The sequence below is a fragment of the Protobothrops mucrosquamatus genome, unplaced genomic scaffold, assembly GCF_001527695.2.
Source record: "Protobothrops mucrosquamatus isolate PMUCROS unplaced genomic scaffold, P.Mucros_1.0 scaffold1785, whole genome shotgun sequence".
NCBI lineage: Eukaryota > Metazoa > Chordata > Lepidosauria > Squamata > Viperidae > Protobothrops > Protobothrops mucrosquamatus.
Window position 1 is genome coordinate 216,005 of NW_015387923.1, and position 11,175 is coordinate 227,179.

Consider the following 11,175-nt stretch of genomic DNA (forward strand, 5'->3'; position numbering starts at 1 on the left):
GGGGATTAGACTGGAGTATCTCTGTGGTCCCTTCTATTAACTCTATTATTTTATTCTGTTATTCTTTCTATGATCACGTGTATCCATCCTATCAAGCCCAAAGAATGGGGCTTGGTAGATAGGATCTTCTCCATGGGCAGGGAATGGTATGGAATGGTATAGGATGTCCTCCATGGGCAGGGGGATGAAGACCTCCAAGGTCCCTTCCAATTCTATTATTATGCTGTATGTTCTGTTCAGAGACATCAGAAGAACAGTGCATAGGGCCAAGTAGGGCTACCAGAGTTGTAATACTATCAGCAGTTGCCAGTCAGTTGTAATTCAGGTTTGTTCTCTGGAATTTTTAAAAATGGTAAAGTTGGAACGTTAACTTTTTAAAAGGTAAATTTTCTTACAAGGACCTAAAGGAAATTGAGCAATTAATATTCTACCTGGTTGCTCAACAACATTTTGTGCAATGATCTAGTATAATAGCCAGTTAATGTGGAAACACTGAAATTATTGAAAAGAACTTGGCACTTTAAAACATTATTGAAATAGTAATATAATGTTTTATTATTAAAATATATTATGAATATACATATTAATTTAAATATATATCTAAATAAACTACAACTTGTATTCATTTTCTTGTTTTTCTGCATTTGCCTAAATGACTTGTCCAGCCTTTCTCTTATATGCAAATTAAAAAAAAATTAACGGTGGTTGTTAAGTGAACGCAATGATTGTTAAATGAACCCATATGGGGTATTTTTTGGCAGAAACCAGAAGGAAACACAGTTTCTAGCAAAAACATTGTAAATCACAGTCATGTGACCACAGGATGATGTAAACAGCTGTAAATTGCGCTGGTTGCCAAGCCCCCAAAATACAGTCATTAGACTGTGGGCAGTCTTTGGAACTTTAAAACCAGTTCATAAGTAGTTTTGGGTAGAGCCGTCATAACTTTGAACTGTCACTAAGAACCTGGTCATAAGTCAAAGACTACCTATATATGCCATGTCAATTTCTGGGGTATTAATTAACGTTTGGTCTGTAGCGTCCAGTATCAAGACATCCATCAAAGAGAGCAAAAAAATCAGTATGACAGTTGCAACCTCATGATCAGAGGCCCTACCCCTTATTTTGCAAGTCTTGTGTACTGCTACTGAATTTGAACCAATCCTTATCTGCACTTCTAAATTCCATAGAAGAGAAAAAATAAGGACATCCTGTATACCAGGATGGGCTTTTTTTCAGTCAATTTTAGCCGCTTACCAATTGCCAAACAGCAGTCAAGGCTGCTGTCCACCCAGCTGATCACAGTTGGGTACTTGGGTAGATGCCAGCATTTCTATTCATTTATGAGATTTATCCATGCCTCAGTCCAAGTGGACTCTAGGCGGCGTATAGATACCGAGAATCAAAATAATTTTAAAACGATCTTGCAATTTTATACAAGAAAATAGAAATTATGCCCAAGAAAAAAAATAGCCCACAACATGAACTTAAGACTATTGATATACGTCCTCAGATTATTTTTTTAAAGATTGGCAAGCAGCATATTACTCTCGCTCCCTGCCCCCTTGAATTAGAAGACGTTCAAGAGGCAGGTGGCAGAAATATTAAATGTGTGTTTCACAACTAAAGTTACATAATACGGCTGTTTTAAGGGAAGCTTCATAAGAATATTAAAATTGCCTAAGAGCATCACTAACTAGCAAAAGTTAACTAGCAAAACTAGCTCACAGTCTTGGAGGAAAGGCGCTATAAGGAACACAACCCGCTGTTGACTGAATAGTTATCAGTCTCTGTCAACATGGTGCTGTTTGCTTTACTTTCTTCTTTTTAAAGCAGATGGATTCTAAGAAACAGTGACAACAAATGGGCAGGGGAAGGAAAAGTACCAAAACCCCTTTTGCTTATCACAAGCCTTTCTGTGGCAGAAGGGTGTCACATTGCAGGGTGTCCTCAGGGAAGCTAGATAGTGCAAAAACTGGGATGTCTTGATTAGCATAAAGTAAAGGTACCTTCTTCAGGAGCTTTCTCCTAAAAACCTAGAAAGAAGCTCTCAGCTTCTCCCAGAGAAATATTTCTGGATCTGGTGAAGTCATTAGCACCATAAGGAATTGGTGTTGGGTTAAGGAATGTTGAAGGGTTGTTGTCAATGAGGGGGAAGTGTTTTTTTTTTTTCCCCAGGGTTTCTGATCTTTTATTTTATTTATTTATTTGGACCTCATCCTGATACTTAAGTGTTATAATTAGATTTAATGAGGAAATGTTTTTTGTCCTACAAGACATCAGTATGGCAGTTACCTAGATTCTCTTCTACGTCATTAGCACCAGCTTTATCTGGTGAAATGATATATAAGGGAGATTCAAGACTAACAAAAGGAAATGCTTCTTTACACAATGCATAGTTAAACTATTGAACTCAGTGGCCTCAGGTGGAATAGGATTAAAGGAGAAATAAATCATGGAGATCAAGCCTATCAGTAACTAATCTTGATAGCTGTAGGCAGTATGCCCTAAATGCTATTTTCTAGGGGAGCTTATTTATTGTTCATATTATTCATAAGGATCGAGCTCATCTTTCTCTTCTGAGCTTTCCGAACACATCTGATGGCTGTGAATGACTTTAATAGTTTTTGTCCTGGTCCAGCAGGGCTCTCCTGAAATTGTAACATTCTCATTAACACAGTGGTTCTCAACCTGTGGGTCGGGACCCCATTTGGGGTCGATCGACCATTTCATGGGGGTCGCCAAGGAAGGCTGTCCACCATTTTTTTCCCCTTTTCTGGCGGGTGCCTTACCTCCCTTGGGCTGGGCCAGCTGGTGGTCGGCCTGCTCCGTCTCTGCCGCTTGCCAGCTACGCCTCGGCCGGCGCAGGGGGCGGAACTACGCATGTGCGGCGCTCCCGGGCAGGGAAAGTCCTCGACTTACAACCGGTTGGGTAGTCCTCGACTTACGACCGGTTTAGTCCTCGACTTACGACCGGTTTAGTCCTCGACTTACGACTGGTTGGGGTCGCGGCATTAAAAAGGTTGAGAACCACTGCATTAACAGTTGGGTGTCAGTTTGTAATATTGTATTGCAGTGTTTCTCAACCTTTACAACTCTAAGATATGTGGGCTTTAAGTCTCAGAGTTTCCAGCCAGCCATGGGAGCTGAGATCCAGAGTTACCAAGGTCAAGAAATACTGTGGTACAATATTATATTGTAAGAGTTATGTAAACTAAACCCCTCCTTACTTCCCAAATGAATATAGAATAATATTCATAACTAGTAGTTTTCAAAACAATTGACTGGTGTTGTTAACAATGCCATTTAATTTATTTTTGTTTAAGAAGAATGAAACATTCTGGGTGATGACTAAATTTGGTCTTAAGAGAACGATAAGGTGTGGTTGTGGAAAGTGTTACTTGGAAATGCAATGCCAAGTGTATAAAGATTATACTGGTTTGAGGGCCTGGCAAATATGAGTTAAGCACCACAAAATTGAAATACAGATTCTTGCTTGAAAAATTCTGACAGAAATGTACTAATGAGGCAGATACCTTTTGGTTTTTCTGAAGAATTTAGCAAAAAATTCCCTAAAGCAGAAGTGCTCTGGATTTCCAAAAGTGTGGTTAATTAAAACTACTGTACAGCACTCTGAAATCAGTCTGCCTTCAAGCTCATACCAGTTACAGGAGCTGGTGGATTTTGTGAGGAAATAGTGGGTAAATCCAGTGGAGGTTTTGGAATTTCCTTTGATCATAGTATAGTTTGCTATGCTGAAGCATATCACGAGTATGGGAATCATTTGTACCTACCCTTTGTGTTGATAATACTTCAGCACAGAGTCATTTAACACATCAAACACTGCAGGAATGCTGTGGTGTACTTAACAGTGTAGCTGTGCATGATTGCACATTTCATGTAAAACAATGGTTAAATGTGAGAGAAAGCAAAAGGTAGAAAAGTCTTGCTAACAGCTAATACTTATCACTGTTTTACATGGTATACAGCAGATATTCATTCCTTAGCCTGGGTATTTTCCAGCTATGTGCCTCTTCAACTTCCATAGTTCCAGGCTAGTTTACTCATCTTTTGTAGCGTGGACTAGAGATTATAGGAGTTGAAACTCAACACATTTCAAGAGCAGTACTGTGAAAGGATCATATATACTGATCATTTTGTTTTTCATCAGCTTTCTCTAGTTGACCTTTAACTCATTACTACTCTAATTATACATATTTCTCTATAGCAGGGCTTTTCAACCAGCGGTACGGGTACCACCTGTGGTACATTGGCACCTGGCAGGTGGTACGCGACCATCCTAGAAAAGTGGTAGCAGGGGAAGGGAATGAGCTGAACCGGTGGCAGCACCGCACAAGCCTGAGTGAGAGATGGCTGGAGCTGCAGGGCTGTCAGGGCTCAGTGGAAGCGCCAGGATCAGCGCCAGGCTCCAGCTGGAGCTCAGTCCTGATTCTGGCGCTTCTGCTGAGCCCAGAAGAAGTGCCGATCAGCTGGAATGTTGCAGCCTCTCCAGGGTCTTGTGATTTACATTCAGATGCTTGGCAACTGATTCATATTTACGATGGTCACAGTGTCCCAGGGTCATGTGAAGTGACCAAAACCAGCTGCAAACCCAGCAGATGGGGGAAATAAAAATCAAACACCCCCACCCCACCCCCACTGCCAATCCTCAACAGAAATGCTCACAACAATGAAAACCTCGGACAGGAGGCAGAGCACCGCTGGGCACTGTCTTGCTCGGCTGTGGCTTGGGGGGCACTTTTTTCAGTGCCATTGTAACTTCAAACAGCCACTAAGCAAACTGTTGTAAGTGGAGGACTACCTGTACTTTATCACTTTTTTCCTTTTTTTTTTTTTTTTGGTCATCAAGTTTTTGACACCTTTCTAGGCGACTGGTGGTACTCGGATGTTGCCACATCCTAAAAGTGGTACAATGGGTGAAAAAGTTGAAAAGCCCTGCTCTATAGCACAACAGTGTGTTCTCATTATGTTAGTTATATTTTGGAATTACAATAGCATTTTGTTAGGATGCTTTAGGAATTTTAGCTACCTAATAGTCCTCGTAGTAACATAAACAATGAGATAATATAATTTTTCACATGCCCTACACAAAAGCATAAGCTATCCTTATTTATTATTACTATGCCTACATAGTACCAGGGCTACAGTATAGTAATGGTGCAATCATTCCCCATTCCTATTCTCTTGTCTAAATATGTTACTATCATCCCCATCTCAAAGCAAGTATTTGATTTTGTATTATTATGAAGATCAAAAAACAACAGGGTTTTTTAGAGAGCTTAAGGCATTTCATGTAGGAGACAGAAAATCTTTAGATCTTTAGAAATCTTTAAAATAAAGCTTTAGAATAAAGCTTTTATTCTATAAATAAAGAAAATCTTTACAATAAATATATTGATCTCTGGCTGTGAATTTACACACATTGACAAGTGCCATTGTCAATGTGTGTAAATTGTAAGGAAATTACAAGTGCAAGTAAGGAAAGTAAATATTCAACAATATGCTGCCACTTTGATTTTTCAAGAGATGCAAACAAGTTTATTTCCCTCTCCATCTATCCATGTAAGTTATTTGTCCATTCATTTCAAGTGCAAGGGTAAACACCAAAGTTAACATGTATAATTTTAATTAAAAATTGGTTTCTTTTCCCCCTATTCTGTAATTAATCCTGATTTAGAAGTGTGGTACACACTAAAGGAAAGGAATATGATGGGGAAGCAAATCCAGAGAGGCAAAATACTTGTGTCACAATCTAATAAGTAAGTTAGTCTATATCTGCATGATTATTTAACCATGGAATTTAATTTCCAAATGGTATTTTGTATCCAAGATACAAACTGAATCATGTTTGCTTCAGATTAACTTGAATGAACAGATTTAATGGGAAAGAGAGGGGGGGGAGGATGACTGGAAGCAGCAGTCTGTGGATGTTAGCCAAAAAAAAATTAATATAGCAATTGTAACAGGCCCTTTGGCATGTATGTATGTACAAAGGGATAAGCTTGATCACAGTGTAACAATGCCATTTGGAGGGGGATTCTGCTCCTACCATACACACACTCACTGGCTGGAGGACAGACAGACATTTTATTACTAGGTTTTTTTTTTAAGGATACAATTTATTTCTGAAAACATGACGTTTGTTACTCACAGAAGATAAATTTGCCATTTCTCTGGAAATCTGAAGTTTTAATTGCTTTGTTGTTCAATTGCTTTGAATTTGAATTTTGTTACACTTCTAGCTAAAAATATCTTAGTTATATACATCTCCTTCTCTTTCTCCCTTTGTGTGCTACATTTACATATGTACTAACGTACGTTTTCTAGGTACATATAAAATACAAAATATAAATTACAATATAAAAAGCAATTAAGTTTATTTTTAGGGGGTATTTTGATCCACAAGAAGAATAACCAATTGACAAGATAACTGAAGAGTAAATTAAGCGAGATGGGCAGCATATACATTTATTAATAAATTTAATAAATAAAGAAACCCCAGGTTAGGCATTAAGAATGTATTTTAAAAACTGCATATTTAAAACTCAAGTAATTCACAGAACTTGACTTGGGCATCTGTGACAGAAAGTAGGATAGAGCTTGGTGTACAGTTTTGGGAGCAGATTTTCAATACTTTTTTTTAGCTTTGTAGCTGTTGCTGGATTATGGGAAGGGCTAAACCTTACACTATTTTAATTAGGGCACAGATCAGCTCTTTTACTGTTCTGAGGTATCCTATCTCCTGAAACCTATAAAGACTGGCCTGGGCAAAAGCATCTGTATGTGGGTACATAGAGTAATATTTAAGACTTAGGGTTTCTTTACTACTAATCAAAAAGCAATAAGCAATTCCGTCTTATGTTTCTATGGATAATTCACAATTATGAAAAAAAGGTGGAGGAAATGGTGAGGTCAATGCAGAAAGATAAGGGGAAAATTATGTTTTCTGAACACATATTCCCTCTAAAATTCTGTAAGGGAAAGCAATGACACAAAAGCAACTTTATCTTGAAGTTTTCAGACACAGCAGTACTGTATATTTGCTTAATACAATCTGCTACTCTGTAGAGCCAGGTTTTAATGAAAATAATACTGAATTTTACCTACCCACATACCTAAATACATTCTAGCTTTATTTGAAGAAAAGAATTAAAACATGCCATTCTGACAGTTTGCCAAAATAAAATAATCTGGCTATATTTTCCTTCTGCAACTGATGAAAATATACACATTGCAGATAACTGATATAAACAAAGTTAGGCATACTGTACTAATCCTGTGTAGGGGAGTGGTGGTTCACACATATGTAAGCCATAATGTCACCAGTTAAGTTCTGGTTTTATAGAAAACTACCCACTGTAGTTTGTAAAACATATTTTATAGATTGGTTTCATGTATGAACCAGGTCATTGTAATTTATTTAACAAACCATGGATAAAACAAGCCATGGCTTTGTGTGAAATATGAACCACATCAGATTACATATATTTAGCCTGAAACTTGCAAGCCCCATTCATATCAATAGCCCTTTTATCTTCAATAAATATAGACAATAAAATTGAGTTCTGCATATTACAGTATGAGACTGTGAAGTGATCTTTCTGCGATAGCAACTGCAATTAAAGAACTGCAAGATTATCTCAGTGCCTGCTCTCTTTCCTTTTTTAAGGAGGTCATTCAATGTAATGCTCAGGAGAAAAAGAACCTGATGGACTGAAAGGAATGCACTTTAAAAATGTTTCCTTATTTGAAAACTCTTTCTCAGTTTGCATAAACTTACCAGAAAGCTCCCTAATTAACTAAAAATACTCAAGGGGCTTTCCTGTGTTCATTCAGCTTTTACAGTTTCTAGTTTAATTTAACTGTTTTTTGCAGATGTTATAAAGAATAAGGAACAGTCAGAAAGTAGATTACAGATCATTGGCCTGTTTCTGCCTAGCTCCTGATGGCTGGTTGTTGAATTTCTGGGGTGAATGGTGGGGTTAGAAGGAATCATAGAATCACAGAGTTGGAAAATGCCGTGTAGGATATTGACTCCAACTTTCTGCCCTAGAGCAGGAATATGAATTAAAACAACCATAACAAATGTGTCTAAACTCTGCTTCCAATAAATGGAGGACACATCACCTTCTAGATCAGACATGTCAAATTCGCGATATCATGTGACGTCGTGCAACGTATCGGAACGGTTTTGCCATTGCCGGCAGTGGGGTGGGCACGGCTTCCGTGTGACGTGTCCGGCCTGCGGGCAGGCAGTTTGACACCCATTCTAGATAAAAACATTTGATCCTGAAAAGTATTATTTTATCAAGAGTGGGTATTCTGGATTGTGTAGCATAGGCTAGTTAAGTTTTTGATTTGAGAGGAGAATTTTGGTCTAAACTTCTATTTCAAAGATATATCAGCAGAACCCCATATAATCTATATCTGAACTAATCTGTATTGGCATTTTTTAAATTTATTTTAAAGAAGCAGTTATATAGGACAAGACCCAACTTCCTTTAGAACTGTCTGTAGTTATTTCTTGTAATGAGAAAATGAGTTGTAATGAGTTGTTATATTTCTCAAGTTGTATATCCTGATCTTGAGATTTGCAATACTTGCAAATAAATACTAGCACATTGATTGCTACATCAGTACATCCCAATCAAGATGTTGCAATAGTATAACAGGAATATTACATCATAATCTCATACAATAAATTAACGCTGCAGTGCTAGAAAAGACAGATATGCAATTTTATTAAATGTTACTAAATTAATACAGAACTGCTATGAGAAATGACCAAGATTTACTAGTGTTTTTTCTGAACAAAAGGCTTGACCATTCTCAATGTGAAATGATATTTTGTTTCATTTGGAAACATACTGGGTCTGTTTTCTAATTCACACAATATCAAATGAAGTTGACAGAGTCCTTCATTCTCCACTTGCCTAAACAACTCTCTGTCTCTCTCTCTCCCTCCCTCCCTCCTCCCTATGTGTGTGTGTAACCAGAAAAAGGGGAAGAACAACAAATCACCTACAAGTCAGGTTCAATTAACTACAGTTTGTTACATATGGAACACCTGGCTCAGTTCACACATTATAAACATAGAAACCATTATTTACAAACTATGACAAGTGGATTCACATTATACATAAAGCCAAAGCAAAATATGTTACAGTTTTGCACAATTTGTGAACCAGGTTAGAATATTTATGAGTTGGTGCTACATCCAGCAAAGGCAACAGAGCTTTCCCCTATTTATTCCAGTTTTGTTACATATTACTTTTTAGTTTGTCAAAAATTGCATTTAGAAATGCAGTTTTAAAAGTTGCTTAAAGAAGATTTGTGTAATTATCACAGGCGCTGCTGGTGCTATTTCAGAAATGATTCAAACATTGTCAATGATAATTCATACAACCACACTGCATGTTCCAGTTGCATCACAAAAGCTGAGGTATCAAAAAGGATGAACCTCAGGCTTCCTGAAACCAAATGCATTGTTTTTAACTCTGTGAAAATGTGTTTCTCTCAGAAATATAGAATATGCTTTAAAGCAAGTTAGGATAATTCTTTTTACAAAATGAGCAGTGACTTTAAAATGTTCTGCATTCTAAAGCCTCACAGTAGTTAGTACTCAAATTTTCAGTATTATGTCCTATATATAGAAGTTTCTTACAGTTGCTTCAGTTGGTGCTTGCCAGTCCCCTTGCTCTAGCATCTAAATAATAATAATAATCGGACGTTGGCATACTGCTAAGAAAAATACTAGTCTCCCGCATCATTTTATTTCCAATAATGCTCTGAGCATAAATGAAAGCTGTAAACTTTCTTAAAATATTAAAAACAATGGGACATTGAAGGCCAATGCTTTGGAAGCACTCTGGATTGCTTGACAAAAATAAGCATGAATAATATGGAGCTTCTATATGAGGAAAACTAGAGAAGGTAACAGGCACTTTCTACAAATTAGTGTACTGTGACTGTGGAGATTCTCAGTCATCAAGGTCATAGTTGTCTCAAAGCTGCTTTTCCAAAAGGCAACTGGACTTTTTTTTTCTTGAGGAAGACGTTTCACTCTTCATCCAAGAAGCTTCATCGGTTTTGGTTCTGTGACCAATGAATCTCCCCACACACATTATGTCGCCCCACAATCACCACTCTTTGAACCAGAAAGGTCTCCTGCAACCGTATCTGAGAGTGCCCACAAGATATTTTCAAAATTCCAAATATGTCCACCGGTCCTAGTACTCTGGCCTCCTACAGCAACACTGCTGTTCAGACAACAAATATAGTACCAAAAATGACCTAGAATAACAAAAGGCTAATGGTGGTGAGCAAGACCTATGTGCCATAGGCACACGTGTACACAGTTGAATTTACTTTCAATTGCATAAGGTCTAGATACACTCCTGTTTCCCTTTGGCAACCCTGATACTGACTAATGAAGTAAAATATATCTGAAGAGTGCCGATAGAAGAGAATGTATGTGGTTCAGGGTTGAACTGTGGAGTTCTTGGTGTTCTCTGAGCTTGGTGGTTTTCTTGCAAACGTTTCATTACCAAACTAGATAACAACATCAGTGCTTATGATGTCACCTAGTTTGGTAATGAAATGTCTGTAAGAAAACCACCAAACTCAGAGAGCATCAAGTACTCCACACCTGAAGAATAGGATCTCTTAAGCTTCTATTGATGTTCTCCAGGTTACTTGGGCATTTCAGAAATGTATAAAATAAAACTATAATGCTGCTTATCTATGGCATATTTTGTATAGAAACACATTTAAATGTCAACATCAGGATACTTCTTTCCTATATATTATAAGTTTACTGGTATACAGTAACATGCAGCAGAATCATTTTAAAAAACTAGATACCAATGGCCAATGAATAACTCCTAGCTTCATAAAACAAATTTTGTTGAAATGACTTATAATTTATCACATAAAATGAAGTGGCAAACAATTTAAATAATCAGCCATAATAGCTGAGACCACTATAAGTAGCACTGAGTTTGAGGCATGGCAAAGAAGAATATTTTATATAAGCAAAAAGAAACCTTCCTAATTTTAAGGAACGAGTCTAGGAGATGAGCTTGCTATCTATTTTTGAAAATTCTCTATATTCTGAAAATGAGATGATACAGTATACTTCTGTTTGATCTAGAT